Consider the following 19,701-nt stretch of genomic DNA (forward strand, 5'->3'; position numbering starts at 1 on the left):
GTTGAAATAGGATCGTTAACAAACAAGATGCTCTCTTAGGGGCAGTACAAGGAAATTTAGCTTATGGTAAATTTATGTTTACTGTATACCCTAAATTTGCTTTACATCGAGATTCAAAATATTTCGACAAAACTCTTAGTTTCATACATCCGTGCGAAAGAACTGATCTTATGGAACCAGGAAATAAAGTATTTATGATTAATTATCTAGTATTGTATGCTATTACCAATAGTACTCATTCAATAGAGTATAAAGAAAAGGAGAGTATAACAATCGAAGATATATTCTCAAATATAGGAACAGTAGAAGAAAGTAAGTTCACTGAACCTTCACAACTTCAAGAAAATTGGGCAATTAACATAGCTTGAAATAAACAAATTCTAGAGTCTAGACCTAGACATAGTTTTTCTGGACACACTCTAAGAATTAGAGAACCAGCTTCCACTTCTACAGAAGTACAATTAATACGATCAATGTCGGAAAGAATAGATAAATATGGAGAAATTTTTAAAGAGGTTATAGGAATATAATGTCTTTAACCCCAATCATAGAAGCAGTTAAAGCTCTAAACGATGCAATTAACTTCGAAGAAAGTGAAATTATGAGATATGAGGGCCGAATAAACCAAACTAGATATGACTTTATGTTACAGGATAACATAAAAGCTCAAAATATAAGTTTCTTCAAACAAGAATTAGCTGCTGCTATAAAGAAACTTTCTAAGCTTAAAGTCAGAAAAACTCTCATAACCACAACATGAGTTCTCTTCTAAAGCAAGAAGAATTAATTAGATATCTAATTAATAAAGTAGAAAAATTATCTATCAATGAAAATCTAGAGACTATAGCCACAAAGATTATTAAGGATGTCTCAGAAAAAATTGATAAATTAGAGGAAGCTAAGCCTCAAAAGATAGAACAACACACAAGAATCTTCAATAAAAAAGGAAGATTTCAAAAATACTCTTTTCCTAACTTTAATGTAGGAAATCCGTCATTAGGAAGTTCTAAATGCCCAAATGCATTAAAATGGCCTTTTGGTATGAAAGAACCATAGAATATTAAAAAAAAAAGAAAAAAAATTATAACGCAACAAAAGCTGAAATGAAAGGACAACGTCCATGTGATAGCTTTTTAAAAGTAAGAAACCCATGTAAGATGTCTAAATTATTAAATTTGGAAATTGATCTACAAATACAAAAGTGTCACATAATTCAAAAATTCAGCATAATTCAGAATGATTGGAGTATGCATCCAGGTGACAAATTAAAAACTCTATCAGAGTTATTAATGCAAAAGTCAAAACTTGAAAGAGAAATTCAAGAGCTTAACAAAACGAAAAAATGAGTTATATCTCTCAAAAACTAGAACAAATATTTGATAACCAGCTAGAGACAGGCTCAGTTGAACAAATACATGAACTAGTCCAACTGATGTCACAAAATGATAAAGAATGTGAACAAAAATTTGCGGAAAATAAAAGTCTTAGAGACAAATATTTTCCAGAAAAGGTTTTTACAGTAAAAGAACCTAAAATTGAAAAAGATACAACACCAGAACCTATAACTGAAGATGAAAATTCTTCTGAAGAATACACTCCTATGTATAATAGTAGAACAAACCGAGCCAGTACTAGTTATACTAGCCACAAAAAGAAAAATGTAGAATTTTCTATGCCTTATTACAAAGGTATACCAAATTCTAATAATGAAAGTTCAATCACAATTGACACCATTAAAATAGACCGTATCTTCGATCTTGAAAAAAGAAAAGAAGTTATAGACAAATGGAATACTGAGATTAGTCTCATTATCCAATCCAATCCAGAAGAGTTCTCTAACGCTAAAGCAGTATTATTACTAATAGAACATAAATCTTCCAGAATTATTCAAGATTTCATTAAAGGTACAACCTGTAATGAAAACATGAATGGTATAGTGTAAGGCCACGATCCCGGAAACCCTACCTTGGCGTTGGATTTACTCATAAATACAGTTCTAAAATCATAGTTAATTAAAACTTTCGCGGAATAGTTAAAAAAAACTTCATACATTACATTACAAAACATCTAATCTTGTCTTAACTTACAAAATATCCTTTCATAGACATAACATAAGACAGTCATGACACTTCTTCATAGATACCAGTCTTTTTAGCTCATGCCATGTGTCCCTCCTCAAGCCAGCTGCCTCAACCCATTTGCCTGCGTGCATACTAAAAGTCAGCTACGTTGAGTGAGTTCTAGTTAAGCAGGTAACATACATTTCATTCTCATTCTTTACATTCTTACTTCCACACATTCCTATTTTTACTTACCTTCATTATTTTATACAGACATAACCTTTCTACGTTTTTAAAGAGCCTTTCGCCCTATAACCTTCGCATATATTATTAGGGTATGCAACCCTTCATATTTCGCCTATATTATTAGGGTAGGCAACCCTTTATTCTTAGCCTATTTATTAGGGTAGGCAACCCTTTATTCTTCGCCTACATTATTAGGGTAGGCAACCCTTAATTCTTCGCCTATATTATTAGGGTAGGCAACCCTTTATTCTTCAACTCTACATATCATACATACCATTCGTACACTACACATATCGTACATACCTTTCTTTCATTAGATATATCTGTTCTCATATACCTCTTCACACATACGTTTAACTCTTTCTACACTAATTAGGTATATTTATAAACATTCATACGGCATACACTTACCACTTAAGGTAAGTGTATTAACTAATCACATTGAAAATGCACACAGCCCCAAAACATAACACATAAATGGGGCTAGAAACTCACATGGGTCCTGTTTCTCTCGGAGTTAAGTGTGATGCCCTTCCTTATTTGTGCACGGCTAACTGTGTAACAAGGCATGGGTATCAATTATCCATTTCAACTACTTCTTACATCTAGGTGAATGAAACCCTCAACTAACGGGGGTCTGGGGGCAGCGCCCTTGGTAGCGGGGTCTAGGGGCGGTAGCCCTTAGCAGGGTCCAAGGGGCAGAGCCCCTGGCTGGGGTCAGCTCGGAAAAAATTTATTTTCACTAACAGTCCTTTAACAAAAATGCATCAGAAAGTGGATCGGGCCACGTTTTTCATCAATTAAAAAAAAACAATTTTGCATGAAAATTCACCTTTTTCGCTTCGCATGGTCATGCGATGCGAAATTACCTTTTTCGCTTCGCATGGCTTATGAAATTTTCTGGCCATTTTTCTTTTATGGCCATTTCATGCAAAATTTTTCTTTTTCTTCGTTTTTACCATTTTATGGCCATTTCACTTCACAACTCTCCCTTAGGACCCAATTTAACCCTTTCCGAGGGTTTTGGGTTATATCAACTTTGTATACTGGCGTTTTATAAGGCCCGAACATCACATTTTTACCATATAACACTTTCGTGGGGTTATAACTTATCAAGTTCATGTTTTTCTTCCATCTTACACCCCGATCTATCCTTCTATCGGTTTGCATGTCACGACTAACCATAAAAAAAACTTAACCTTTTAAACCAAAACCCATCTTTTTGCTTCGGGTTTGGTTTGGATCGTAGATCTGGACGTGTTCTTGCTATTCGAAGGCACTTGAACACCAAAATCTTCCTTACTTTTGCTTGGATCCGAATCCGAAATGCTAGAGAGAAAGTGTGTGTTTTCTAGTGTGTGTGTGTTGTGTAAAGAAATGGTGAAAGGATGGGGGATGGCCTTATATAGGGAGCCATGGGCCCCACCATCCACCTCCATTCCAATCTTATCCAAATACAAACACGCACACAACCAAATTAACGACATACCGATAATAATAAAACTTTCCGTTATTTATTAATTCTTAAAATACGGATGTTACATATTGACCTCTTTGATGAACTAATAAACGCCATGTATATGATGTTCTTAGGTCTTGGTTTTCTTACAAATAAAGACCAAGAAAATAAAAAATTGCTGGAAAAAGCAAGACAAAATCTTACGAAAGCACAATTATGTGATATATGTCTTTTAGACGATTTCACTTGCTTATTTGAGCAAAACTTGTACAAGTTAAGTACGGGTGAATATCATTCCTGGATAGAAGCCTACTTAATGAAAATCCCCATAGTAGGAGAAAAAGCCAAAGAAAGATGGAATAAAGAGAAGAATTCTTTTACTATGCATTCCCTCGGATTTGCTACAAGAATTGTTAAAGAAGAAATTGCAGTCTATTGTGATTTCTCCAACAAACAAAAACAGTTAAAAAGATTTAACAAAAAATGTTGAAGTAATTTAACTGAAACACCTCAATTATCCTTTGGATGTGACCCACCCAAAGATAAAAAATACTTCAAAAAGAAATATAAAAGAAAATATAAAACAAAAAGAAGGTTTTGGAAAACCAAGAAGAAAAAATTTACGCCAGGTAAATATTTTTCATAAGAAAAACCAAAAATATGTCCGCAAGGAAAGAAAAAATGCAGATGTTGGATATGTTCTGAAGAAGGACATTATGCCAACGAATGTCCTAACCGACAAAAATTCCCAGAAAAAACAAAGCTCATTTTAGAAGCTGAAGAAGAAGGATATTTTCCTTCTGAAAATATTTACGATGGATATACTCAGGTATATTCATTAACAGTCAAACATGACTCTTCTGATGATTCTACTGACTCAGAATGACTACAAACCCTAAGTGAGAAGAAAATAAATTAGGCAAATTACATTTTTGTCAAAATATTTTTAAAAAAGAGGAATTGGTTTATGATAATATAACCAATCCCAACTCTATTTATATCAAAGGAAATTTTTTTTCTAAAAGGATATAAAACGATAACTTTACATTGCTATGTTGACACCGGAATAAGTCTCTGTTTAGCAAGTAAATACGTTATCCCTGATGAACATTGGGAAAACACACCCAAGGAAATTAAAGTAACAATAGCTAATGAAGAAACGATTAAACTAAATAAGGTTTGTAGAAATCTTATAGTTTACTTTTCAGGAGAACCATTCCCCATTCTTACCATCTACCAACAGGAATCAGGAATAGAGTTACTCATTGGAAATAATTTTTGTCAGCTGTATGGGCCTTTTACACAATGGTTAGACAGAATATCTTTCCATCTTAATCAAGAAATGATTCTGATTAAGAAAATAACCAAAGCACTTCGGGTTGGGAACCCCGATTTTCTTGAGTCAATGAAAAAAGATTCAAGAATAAAGCAAATACCTGGTACTAATATAACTCAAGAAGTTATAAAACCAGAAGAAAGGTATTTCATAGAAATACAAAAATATCAAAAAATAGAAGCACTACTTTAAAAAGTATGCTTAGAAAATCCCATTGACCCAGAAAAATCCAAAAACTGGATGAAAGCGTCAATAAAATTAGTAGATCCTAAGACTGTAATCAGGGTAAAACCAATGAAATACAGTCCACAAGATAGAGAAGAGTTTAGCAAACAAATTAAAGAGTTACTTGAGCTAAAATTAATTGTTCCAAGTAAGTCGCCTCATATGTCACCAGCATTTCTAATTGAAAATGAAGCTGAAAAAAGAAGAGGAAAAAAGCGAATGGTCGTAAATTATAAAGAGATTAATTCAACAACAATAGGAGATAATCATAATCTTCCTTGTATTCAAGAATTACTAACCCTCTTAAGAGGAAAAATCATATTTTCTAGTTTTGACTGCGAAAGTGGATTCTGGCAGGTATTGTTAGATGAAGAATCTCAGTTATTAAGTGCATTTACATGTCCTGATGGTCATTATCAATGGAAGGTAGTTCCTTTCGGATTAAAACAAGCACCTAGCATATCTCAAAGACATATGCAGAATGCTTTAAGAGGATTAGAAGATTATTGTACCGTCTACGCAGACGATATCATAATATTATCATAATATTTTCTAACTCTGAGGAACATCACTATTTTCATGTTTTATCTGTTTTAAAAACAACTGAAAAATATGGAATTATTTTGTCAAAAAAGAAAGCAAATCTTTTTAAAACAAAGATAATCTTTTTAGGTCTATAAATAGATCAAGGAACTCATTGTCCACAAAAACATATTTTGGAAAATTTACATAAATTTCCAGATACTTTAGAAGATAAAAAACATCTACAAAGATTTCTTGGTGTTTTAACTTATGCCGAAACCTACATTCCGAAGTTTGAAGTGCTCAGAAAGCCGCTACAGGTAAAATTAAAAAAGGATTATGTATGGGATTGGAAAGAAGCCGATACAGATTACATTAAAAAGATAAAGAAAAACTTAAAAAGTTGTCCTAAACTTTATCTTCCAAAAGAAGAAGACTCTCTTATAATTGAAACCGATGCCTCAAATGATTTTTGGGGTGGGGTCTTAAAGGCAAAAACAGCTGATAGAGAGGAAATTCGTAAATACGCCTCTGGAAGTTTTAAACCAGCTGAAAGAAATTACCATAGTAATGAAAAAGAATTACTGGCGGTAAAAAACACTATTTCAAAGTTTTCCATTTTTCTAAACCCTGTAAAATTCCTAGTCAGGACATATAATAAAAACTTCACTTATTTCCTAAAAACAAAAATTTTAGGAGATAGTAAGCAAGGACGCTTAGTCAGATGGCAAATGTGGTTTTCAAGATATTCCTTTAATATTGAAGATCTTGAAGGAACAAAAAACGTGCTAGCTGATAGCTTGACACGTGACTTTCAAAATACGTAAGCAATGACATAATCTTTTTCTATAAATAGAATGCGTCTCTTTCAAAAGTTCATCACACCTTCATTTAGAAAAAGAATTGTGATGGAAGAAGAAAAAGAAAAAATCAAGGCCCTACACCTGAAAGAAAAAATTCTTTTAATAGAATTACAAGCTGTGCAACAGCAAATTGTGTTATACAATGATTTGCTTAACACCAAAACTGTAAATTCTGTACCGGAAGACGAAAGTCTAAAAACAGAATCTATTCCTTTACAAATGGCTAAAGATAAAGAAAAATCAAGTCCGTTGATCCCTGATGCTTTGGGAAAAAGCATACATGAGGCAAAAGATGAGCCACAATCATCTTCTAGTCCGGAAGCAAACGGCTCCGGTAAAGACAACTCAAATCCGTTTATGGCTGATAGTTTGCCAAAAACTATTAAAACCACCTATGCTCAAAAGGTGACATCTCTAGGAAATCAAAAGACAAGATTCTACGTCATTTTTGAAGGAGACTACAGAGGAATTTATGAATACTGGGCTATTGTCTCAAAATATGTCCAGAATACATTAGTTCCTTATAAAAAATTCAGCTCCTTGTTACAAGCCCAACAGGAAGCCACAAGATTTTCTGTAGAATTTGGAAGAAAAGAAATAAGAATTACTATCTTTCCTACACCTGTAGTAAAGACTACAAGAACCTCACTGGTTAACTTTTCAAACTCACCATTTGAAAAAAGAACAGAAAAAAGAATAGAGATTTAGAATGAAGAAATCGACCTAATAAGTTTGGACGAATTCCGATCAGTCTGGTCTAAAGCTAGGGCTCTTAGCCCAGACGACTTTGAAGTCGAAAATATATACACAGAAGACAAGACATCAAAAAGTCTATATAACTTCTGTCCAGGATCTGATCCTCATTTAGTTTCTCTAGCATTTTCTGCTGGACTGATTAAATGTATATATCCCTCTGCTAATTTACAAGAAATCAATTTGTTCACAGAAGGCATGAAGAAGGCTATAAAAACCTTCAGAAAAAAGATTGCAGCAGCCAAAGATGCCAACATCTATATTGAATGCATCTCTGTATTACCAGATTGGTATCAAGGAAAAAGCTTTCCCGCCTTACATTTATTAGAGATTGGCTTAGCTAAAAAAAGAAATGTCCAACCTTCCAAAGTCATGGAAGAAAAAGAAGATATCAGCAATTGGGTCTCCATTAGAGTTAATGGGTATCTAAAAATCTTAAAGACTCTTCAGCAGATTAAAGTTGGAAGTTTTAAGAAAATTAATTACTGCAGCCAAAACTGCATAATTACTAGTTACAGTGAACACCCCCAGCCTGTTCATGAAAAACATGCAATAGAGACCATTGAGCAACGAATTATTCTTAATCAACTTGATGTTGGACCGGCCACTAAAAAATTATTGTGTCAAGAACTGGCACGCATAATAGAAAATCATGCATGTGAAGAGTGCAGAGAAAGTGACATCCTCTCAGACGAAATAATGGAGGATACACGTGAATTGGACCCTACACATGGGTTCATTGATTAAAAGCAAGCATGAGAATAAAGCAGGCAAAGCGACAACCTCTCAGTCGAATAATGGAGGACACGTAATTAGGACCCCACATGGGTTCAATTATGAAGATAATTACGTAAGCACTTACGTAAACAAAAAGAACTTTACGTTCATTGTTTTCCTTATATAATGTAAGAATTGTAAGGGATAGAGGCATCGAATACTCTCCTAAAAATTTAATTTCCTTGTAATATTAGCTATGTGTGAGTAGGCTCCCCCTTAGGGGAAAATGATGTAAATATCCAGAAGTTCTTCCTTGTAATATTAGCTATGTGTGAGTAAGCTCTCCCTTTTATCAACATCTCTGAGTCTTGTTATGAAACCTGGAGTCCTGGGTTATTTTTATTTCCGTCAATGTAGGAGGCCATAGGAAGGTAATGATTGGATTGGTCACTCGTCACAAAGGTTCAGAGACAATGGAGATCTAAGGTATATCTGTCTCATAACTGTTATAATTCAATGATTTTACTCATTTTTCCTTAAATTAAAAAACTATAATCTTTGAAATAAATTTCAAAAATCATGAAAACAAAATATCCGCACTTCTGGTATCAGAGCCTTTGCTCAACTTTTTAAAAATAAATAATAGAGCCTTGTGCTCAGTTAAAGAGAGTTGAAGAAGGGGGGGGGGGTTGGAGTTGTAGGTCTGAAGAGGTCGGTTAGACTCAAACTGAACTAAAATGTAAGGCCCCAAACCCCTGGAACCCCACAGTTGGTAATCATACAAAACACTTATAAAATATTTAAACTAAAAAAAATCAATCGTTCCATTAAGCAACCAATTTCAGAGTAAAATTCAGCGAAAATCGTAAATAATAAAATAAGTTCCCAAAACCCGGGAATTTTGCCCAAAACCAACATAATTATCTTTAATAAAAATTTTTAAAAGGAAATGTTTAATAATAAAGTCTTCAAATCCCGTATGCCCTTCACCGTCCAAGTAGCTTCGTGCACGTCCAAGCGATAAGGCATCCTCTTCCTAACCTGAAACTCACACTAACATGCAGACAAAGTCAGCTTAAGCTGAGTGAGTTAAAGTTTTAAATAAGTAACAAAAGTCTTAATAATCATTCCAACGGTTTTAAAACTGTAAACGGAAATACATCAGTTAGGTTATCACATTTAATAAATAATCATCCTTATGTATGAACATCTCTATACGTGCATTCATATATATATAAATATATATATATATATATAACATTTAATGATAACATTCAGGACCGAGAAAATGTACAACCCCAACACATAACATTCCATTCAACGCATGCAAACACGAAGTAGGCATACGCAACATTCTGTAGTCGATAATGACTACAACATTCGCCAAATATCGGCCATACAATAATATATATACATACACACATTCTATAACATTCCAAGGCCTACCAATACTAGCAAGTCTATGTAAAATAGTTTAAAACATTTCATCAAGCAAAATCGCTTAGGTGTGCATGCTAGCCCAAAACATAAAAAGAGTTGAACGGGGAATCAAGAACTCACCTGAAATCAACCGAACACCTGCAACGAGCTAGGAAATCCCTAAGTGCACACTCACAAGTAAGGGCCTGTAAATTGTACACAACGCGTCACTAAACTAGACCGTAAGAACACACTTGCCTAATGGGCCGTTCAAGCCCAACACTTTGGCCCGAGGCCCAAACAACTTGGCCGGAGGCCCAACCCATACCCAATTACTTTACCTCAGCCCCTAAAACCTTTCAATTAACCGAACCCACCCTACAATCATGATCGGGGTTAACCATGATGTAAAATTTACCCGCTTGCAAGCCAATCGAGTCGAATACGCGCGAAATAAGTTCTTAAATCAATTGTACGCAAATCAGCCCCAAATGGACCAAATTCCCATCATAACCTACTCATTTATCATAAAAATACCACACGAGTTGATATGGGTGGCGGTTCCTTTTTACAACACTCACTTTAACGTTTAAACGACAATTTGTGCACAACCGACTCGATTAGCTAAACACCAACCTAAACAGCCCCGAGTTCCAAAAAATTAATTTTCCCACAGCCTTTAAACCCCCCTAGGGCTGTACAAACTGATTCGGTTGGTCATTTAATCGATTAACGCATCAAACTCAACAATTGACGATTCTACACCCAATAAACCCTAGTTTTCGAACTAAAATCGATTGACCGACCTAAACACCTCCTATGGACACGAAATTTTAATATGATGTAAATGCCATACCTGGGAATCTTTCTACACCAGAAACTCTAATTTTTATCCACGGGAAGCGGGTCAATTGCACCTTGGACGAAATCTGTCCTACAAAAAGAATCGACCAAATTGAGCATCAAAACGATTAGGGGTGAACGAAAAGAGTGTTGGGGATTGTAGTACATACCTTGAACTACTTCTAAGTGCCTTGGAATCGCTCAAAAAGTCGAAGCAAAGAAGGGGGGGGGGGCTGTTCTTCGGCCGATCGCAGCTGGAAAGGGTTTTAGGGTTAGGTTAATTGTTTTATGATATAATAAAAATAGTTACATCCAAGTCCCTCCAAATTGAAGTGTAAGGAAAAATGGAAGGAAAATTTAAGTTCTTTAAGGTACCGGGGTGACGTAAAGGCTTCCGAGAAACGTCGGTTAAGTCCCGAGAGTTATACATACTCTACAAGCTTTAACTCTTGGAACCGGAGTTAACGAGCATTACATAAAAATTGAACATCCAGTTTTTAGGTTTATGAAAACCGTTTGATTTAAGTTTTTCAATTTTTACTATGGGTTTAGTTTTGCCATTTAGGCTTCAAGCTTTTGAGCAAAGAAATTGCACGGTATTCAAAATCTAGCAGTTGCCAATTTTTTTTTAGAACGACTGACTTTCTTGTATTTAGGCTATTTCGCACTCTCCAAATTTTGGAGCTTCGATGCCCCACTCTGGCCAGACTATGATGTTTGAACCGGGCTCACGCTGGCTTCAGAGTTTGGCTTGGGCACTCCCCGTGCTAGAATTAAAAATAATAACAATAAATTAACTCATCTATTATTTTAAACCGAACCTTATTTAAACACAACAATTTATTATAATTTAAGGAAAATTGGAAATAAATAATCCCACCTTTTGTGTATTGGCCGATAATAATCCCACCTTTAAAAATCACTAGCAACGGTCCCACCTTTTAACTATTTTTGTCTCACTGGTCCTCCATTAAAAAATACTTAACGTTGTTATGTTTTTTCCCTAATTTCAAACCGATGTTTTAGGGCTTTTGATCGGAAGAACGATATGAGTCAACTGATGAAAAACTTATCTCGAAACGGTGATTCAAATGGTTTAATTTTTGTTAATTGGAAATTCAAGCACCCGAATTGAAACATTGTTTCGTCGTTTGGATTACCATTTCGAGATAAGTTTTACATCGGTCAAATCGTATCCTTCTTCCGATCAAAAGCCCTAAAACATCAGTTTGAAACTAGGGAAAAAACATAACGACGTTAAGTATTTTTTAACGGAGGACCAGTGAGACAAAAATAGTTAAAAGGTGGGACCGTTGCTAGTGATTTTTAAAGGTGGGATTATTATCGGCCAATACATAAAAGGTGGGATTATTTATTTCCAATTTTCCATAATTTAAACACAACTCTTTCTCATTCGCTACAGCAATTGTTCCCAACTTAAAAAATATATATATATGAATCCATTCAATCTGTCAATGTTCGGTTTTAGCCAATTTTCAAACCAACAAACTGACTCTTCCAATCGAAGCCCTAACACTACCCAACTGACCGGCAGGTGCTAATTTCGATCAAAACATGATGAACCACATTCAAATGTTAGGGGAGTGCCCAACTGTCAACCCGGTATTATAACCAACCTGGTTTTGGTTTTCTGCCCAATTCTAAAAACGAGACGGTGCCAGGGACACAAGATCAAGTGGCATAACCCAGGCCGAGCAAAGAAAAAGGCGGGTGCCCGCGAGCACATAAGAAGAAAGACGTGAACGACCCTCCGAATTAAAAGACCGTAATACCGTGGACATAACCAGAGTATGAGACACTTACACGTGCGTGTCTCCCTATCTTTGAAGATCCCGAAGCGTGTGAGTGTTTATGTTATTTATTTTCTTTTATCATCTTTTCTTTTTAATACTAATATTAAATTTTTAGTAATATCTTTTTCTAGTTTTTTTAGCCAACTATCAAAAGGCTGCCATTTATTTTTGAAAAAATATATTGAACATTTTCATAATAGGCAAAGGGGATGACTATTAGCTAAACGATTCTATAACGTCAAAATGGACCGATATAAGCCGTAAATGACAACTTTTCCAAGGGGTTTACGGATGAGTGAAATCCAGATGGGGGTAGCGGTGTCAATGACGCAAACTTCATTGAAAATGCATTGACAGAGTATCTAAGTACCAACGGGCCATCAATTGCATGTATTGTTGGATGCTTATGAGGGATCACTCTAAGTGGGCCGTCAACCCCCGTGGTCTTGTCCGGTAGTAGGTGGCAAAAAAAAAGGTTTAAAACCTCATCTTCGTACAATCCCGAAATGCCAAAGTTCGATGCTCGAAACATCGACGTAAATGATAATGAGTTGGTGAACCTTCACGAGGAGGAGGACTTGCAGCTCACTCGACCGGGCGCTAGAAAACGCCATGGGAAGGGAAAGGGGTGGGGTCGTCCTTGGGTGCGAGTGCGAGTGTCGAATACAAAGACCAATTCGACGAAATGAGCCATCGACTCCAACATATATGTGACATTGGGTATGAACGTCCTCAAATCAATAAGGGGGTTGCCAAGGTCATGAAACAGAGGGAAATGGAAAAATATCTCGACATTTTAAGGACACCGAGCTCCGAAACTGACCTTGATGTCTGGACTCTAGCCAAAATAAGAAGGGATGACAGTAGGAAAAGATACAGGATTTGGAAAAAAGTAATATTTTTAAGTACCCTTTTATGATTTTTAGTTTTTTATTAATTTTTTTTTAGTATTTTAATGTAGTTTTTTAATTAATTTATTTATTTAATGAAATATTATTTGTTTTATATTCATTTTAAAAATTAGAAAAGCATATAGAAAAAATAATTGAGTAGTGATTATAGGACAATTTTACCACTACACATGATCTAAACATCATTCAAAACGCCAACATCATCCAAAACTTCGATGACATCATTCCTATGTTTCTCAAGATGCATTACAACCTTGCAAAGTGCTTGAGCCCATGTTCCCCAATCCTTGTTCCTACTTTTAGATTCATCAAACTCTTTCAATTTCTTGTTTGAAGCCTCATAACCAGATGATTTTCTTGAGTTCTCATAATAAATGCATAATTTTAAAAAAGAGACAAGTAAGCCTCGCAAAGAACTTTTATCCAATGTTGTAGTTTTCTTTACAAGATTTTCCGAATCCGGCATACCGATCTGCTCATTCTGATTGGTGTGTGTGGATATGGTTGTCTATTATATGAGTATATGGAAAACGGGAGCTTAGATGAGCGATTATTTTGAAAAAAAGACGCACCACCCATCCCATGGTTTGACCACATCATATGGGAAGTAACATCAGCTCTAAATTTCCTTCATAAAGCAAAACTAAAAGAAATCTTTCATCGATACTGTAGAAAACTATAGGGGGTGAATAGTTTTTCTTAGGTTTTTGTAGGACCGTAAGTTAGATGTGTAAGACGTGCACGATGATATCTACCATTCAAATATTAAGTGCGGAATCCATAGTATAGGTGAAACACACAAGAATCGCTTTTAACTTCTTTATATTACTTGATAACTTCAAAAGTACAAAGAGTATAACAGTTTATAGAAATGGTACTTCTCTGGATCACTAACTATGAACGTATAAGTCTAAACCACTATATATAGACTTCAGAAGACCTACTTATATGCCATGTAAGTTGTAGGTCACATAAGTTATGCGTCATGTAAGTCTTATACGCCGTAGAAGTAACTTATACGTTTCTAAACATGAAAAACACATCCTATACAGTTATCTAATACATACAAGACCTAAACAATAGACATTTAAGCACTAACAAACTCCTCCTTGGATGCTGCCTAGTTTTGGTCTTCAAAACAATCTTCAAAATCTTCATTCATCAAGTCCAAAGGCCCTTTTACGATACTCCTTTCTTAATTCTTCAAACGATTTGGTCTTTGACTTTTCTTGCGATGTCTTGACTGGTCTGACGCTAGGCTTGTATTGAAATTTGGACCACAAAGCTCTTTTCATTCTCTCTTCACGTTCAGCTTTGAGCTCCACTTCCTCCGTCTCTTTTTTTCGCCCAACTTCCTCTACTTGCTCTCCCAAACCCTTCCAGAATGGATCTTATACAAGAAGCACACATTGGTCACACGTTGGTATTGTTGTGCTTGATCCATATCTCTATCATAATGAATTTGAATCTTGTTGCAATGTAACACATTAATATCTTTCTCCGAGCAATTCATTAGCCACATAGGATCCAAAACATTTACAGTATCCTATGTCTTCTCATCCCTCTTTAACACAATCACAGCTTCTCCAGTTTTCCTATCAAAGCACCACCATCTGAAATAAACATGAAAGTCCTGTTCCATAGGATAAACCGGGATAATCTTCGACGCTTCTAGCATGCAACACCTCAAAGTTCTAACAAAATCATACGTTTCTGGATCTATCTTCACCCTTGAAACATGAAGTGTCGGCTTTTGTGGAGTCCACTTCTTAAATCCACCATTTGGCTATTTGACAAAAAAATCCTATAACTCCAGTATCTAGCCTTTCTTCGTAAACATTATATTTCATATATTTGTGTTAAATTATTGATCGAGAATAGTTAAAATAATGTAAATTGTTAAACCCCGTTAAAGCCTAAAAATATTATTATAATATAAAAATGCCATAAAATAATAAGAGATACATTTAATAATGTTTAACTCCGTTAACCAAATATTTATAACATTTTCAATCCCGAGAGTTAGACTTTGCTTTTGTTTGAATTACAGTTCGAGAAGTTCAATCGTGTCGGATTTCTTTAACGCACTTTCGGTTGCTCTGGTTTCGTTATCATGATTTCGGTTTCATTGCAATGTTTATCTTTAAATTCAAGGTGAGTTTCTCACACCCCCTTTTTAAACATTTTCATATTTTAGGGGTAGCATATGTATCCTAGTAAACTTCAAGTATTTACGGTATTGCTTGCAAACTAAAATTCATTACATGGACTTGTGTGTTTACTTGATTACTTGCTCAGTGGTTGCCTCAATAAGTATTACTTGATTTCAATACTTGCTCGTACGCCCCCCTTTGCACTCAGGTCCATTTGTATCGAGTGGAAAAGGGACCCCATATCCGAGTACGTTGGTCAACTGGAAATGACCTTCGTTTGTTCTTTACATTGCATCGAGTGTAAAGAACCCCTATGTGCTCATTTCACAAGTTTCATGGAATTGTATGATTTTTATGTATTATATCAAACTGTGGGAATCTCACCAGCTATGTTCATAGTTGACTTTTTTATACTTATGTTACAGGTATAAAGATACGAGGATGAAAAGTTAGAAGACACATAGCATGCCTATAGGATATTCAAAGAACAACTTATTATTTGTTTATTTATTTGTTATAACTTGTATTATTTGATAAACTTGTGTTATATAAATATTTAATGAAATAATGTTATTATGGTCACCTAATAATGTCACGTGTGTTTGAGCAATCTTTCTCCAAGCAATTCATCAGCCACATAGGATCCAAAACATTTACAGTATCCTATGTCTTCTCATCCCTCTTTAACACAATCACAGCTTCTCCGGTTTTCCTATCAAAGCACCACCATCTGAAATAAACATGAAAGTCCTGTTCCATAGGATAAACCGGGATAATCTTCGACGCTTCTAGCATGAGACACCTCAAAGTTCTAACAAAATCATTCGTTTCAGGATCTGTCTTCACCCTTGAAACATGAAGTGTCGGCTTTTGTGGAGTCCACTTCTTAAATCCACCATTTGGCTATTTGAAAAAAAAAATCCTATAACTCCAGTATCCAGCCTTTCTTCGGTGCATATAACAACTCCATCGTGCATAGTTTCATCGCATCAATCCATGATCAAGACTTAAGCAATCTTCTCAAATAAGCAATACTCAGACTGTAACACCCCGGCTAAAGAGGAAACGCCTGAGTGTGACGTACAGATTGCTCAAACACACGTGACACTATTAGATGACCATAATAACATTATTTCATTAAATCTTCATGTAAAACAAGTTTATCAAATAATACAAGTTATAACAAATAAATAAACAAATGATAAGTTGTTCTTTGAATATCCTATAGGCATGCTATGTGTCTTCTAACTTTCATCCTCGTATCTTTATACTTGTAACATATGTATAAAAAAAGTCAGCTATGAACATAGCTGGTGAGATTCCTACAGTCTGATATAATACATAAAAATCATACAATTCCATGAAACTTGTGAAATGAGCACATAAGGGTTCTTTACACTCGATGCAATGGACCTGAGTGTAAAGAACAAACGAAGGTACTTTCCAGTTGACCAACGTACTCGGATATGGGGTCCCTTTTCCACTCGATACAAATGGACCTGAGTGCAAAGGGGGGGGGGGGGTACGAGCAAGTATTGAAATCAAGTAATACTTATTGAGGCAACCACTGAGCAAGTAATCAAGTAAACACACAAGTCCATGTAATGAATTTTAGTTTGCAAGCAATACCGTAAATACTTGAAGTTTACTAGGATACATATGCTACCCCTAAAATATGAAAATGTTTAAAAAGGGGGTGTGAGAAACTCACCTTGAATTTAAAGATAAACATTGCAATGAAACCGAAATCATGATAACGAAACCAGAGCAACCGAAAGTGCGTTAAAGAAATCCGACACGATTGAACTTCTCGAACTATAATTCAAACAAAAGCAAAGTCTAACTCTCGGGATTGAAAATGTTATAAATATTTGGTTAACGGAGTTAAACATTATTAAATGTATCTCTTATTATTTTATGGCATTTTTATATTATAATAATATTTTTAGGCTTTAACGGGGTTTAACGATTTACATTATTTTAACTATTCTTGATCAATAATTTAACACAAATATATGAAATATAATGTTTACGAATATCGGATTTTAATGAAGTTTTAACTCGAAAAATTGATTATGTTAATGAATTATAATGGTTAACGAATCAAATTATAAAGTTATCTTTAATGATTGAACGGATTATTTTTATTTTTATTTTTTTTGTTATATATCATTTCAACTAATAATCTATTATTAATATGAGAATTTTATCCTCGTTACGAAGCCTGGATTTTAACTATACGATTTTATAGTTTTAGCGTTTTATACCGTTTAACGAAAATAAATAAATAAATGAATAAATAAAAACAAAATTTAATATTATAATATTAATGGGTTTTGAGAATTTGACGGAATAGGAAAATTGTTTTTTAGGTAAGAATCGATAAAATTTAGTTTATAATGATTTTATTTAATTTAAAATTAGTTTTTTTGATTAATAAAATAAATAAAATTGGTTTTACAAAAAAAATACCAAAAGAATGCATTGACCCAGGTTCGAACACGGGTCTGATAGTTACCAGACACATACTTAACCTGTTGAACCAGACCTTGAGTTTGATTAAGAACAAGAACTTAATATATATATATATATATATATATAAACACGTAAGTTCATCTTTTTCCCTAAAGAAACCCTAGATTTCTATCCCCTTAATCCGTTCAATGTTGGTGTAAATTAAGTTAGGGGTTTTGATTAACGGCTTGAAACGAATAAATTTCATATATATAGTACCTAAAATAGTGTCGGGATGATGGCGAACAAGACTTGGCCGGAGTTGGACAAAACGAGCCAATTTAAGATTATAGAGAGTGTTTTGAGAGAGGATTGAAGATTGGTGCGAGTTTAGCAGAGGGTGTACGTCCTATTTATACTAGTTATAGGAGCGTAGGCTCGTTAAAGGGTCATTAATATGATTGCCGATTTACTGGCGGTTATTACGGGGATTAGACATCGATTTAGGATGTTATAATGTAATTAATGTGTTGATTAAGGATGATTGTTGACGTCAAAGGTCGTTACAACAATTTAATTGAATTATATCGCAAGTTTTACGGGTTTAAAAGTCGTCGGAGTTCATGTCGGCTCGCCGGAAATCTGGCCGGAGATGTGGCCGTGAAAACGTGGGTAGGGAGGGGCTGGAGGGTTGGGAAAATATAATTTAAATCAAAATTTACACTTTAGGCCCTTGTACTATCAAGTTTTATTTAATTACAATTTTGTAGTATAAGTTGCAAATTGAACCTTGTACTTTGAATGGTGATAAAAATAAAGAAGAATTTATATAACTTGGACATTTTCATATTGTACTCGGATAGTTGGAAGATTGTTTGAATAGAAACTCTAAATCCCAAAGTTTCGTTAGTTGCACAAAATGAAAAAAAAGAAAACGAACGAAATAAAATCATAAATCATCGTGAATATTAATTTGATGATGTACGTTAAACATGAAAACAATGAAATGACGAAATGACTCGTTTAAACGAATATAAATATGAATTCAAATAACATTTAACGAAAATCATATAAATACACGAAACGAACGTGAGAAATATTTGTTTATATATATAAAAATTTATAACAAAACCAAAAATTTTAATGGATCGGGTTTTCGGGTTTAAAAAGTAACGAATGTTACAGGATTCAACTTTTAGAAATTTCGTCCCGAAATTAAAATAAAATAAAATTTTAAGTAAAACAACTAATAAAAGGAGTTTGTTAAAGGTTTTAACAATTTTATATATACATATTTAAGTAAAAGGAATAGCGTCGATCTTCGAATGGCCTGAAAGATGCCACAAATGGGAAATATGACAAGCACACTTATATATAGGATGTACCAGCGGCGTATCCACCATGCCCTTATCATACTGCATTTGTCCTGTAAAACCCCGGCTTGAAGCGGAATACGCCCGGGTGTAACGTACAGATCACTCATAAGCTCGTAACGCCATTCAAGCGACAATAATTATATTTATTTCATTTCAATACATCACAAATACACAATCAAATAACAATACAATAAACATTGAATTTCATTATGTTGTATTTCTAATACCCTAATGGCCCAACTAATCTAGTCCTCAATCCTTAGACTTCAACCTTAGTACGTTTAATATAATATAATTTGTCAACAATAATGTTGGTGAGAATTCATAAAGTTTTGCATATATATAATACGAAAAGTATGAAATTCACAAGTCAAGATGTATAGTCTCAATCATATAGCAAAAGAAAAGGAAATACAAGATATTCGTGTTCGCTTGACATAAGTCAAATCTACTAACGAACCCCCGTTCGCCGAGCTACTTGGAGTATAGAATAAAATAATTATACCGCCATTAACAAATGAACGGCGCGGGTACGTCCCGTCGGACCCTC

The sequence above is a fragment of the Bidens hawaiensis genome, unplaced genomic scaffold, assembly GCF_021521415.1.
Source record: "Bidens hawaiensis isolate Kalapana, Puna unplaced genomic scaffold, B.hawaiensis_p1.1 tig00045915_1, whole genome shotgun sequence".
NCBI classification, from domain to species: Eukaryota; Viridiplantae; Streptophyta; class Magnoliopsida; order Asterales; family Asteraceae; genus Bidens; species Bidens hawaiensis.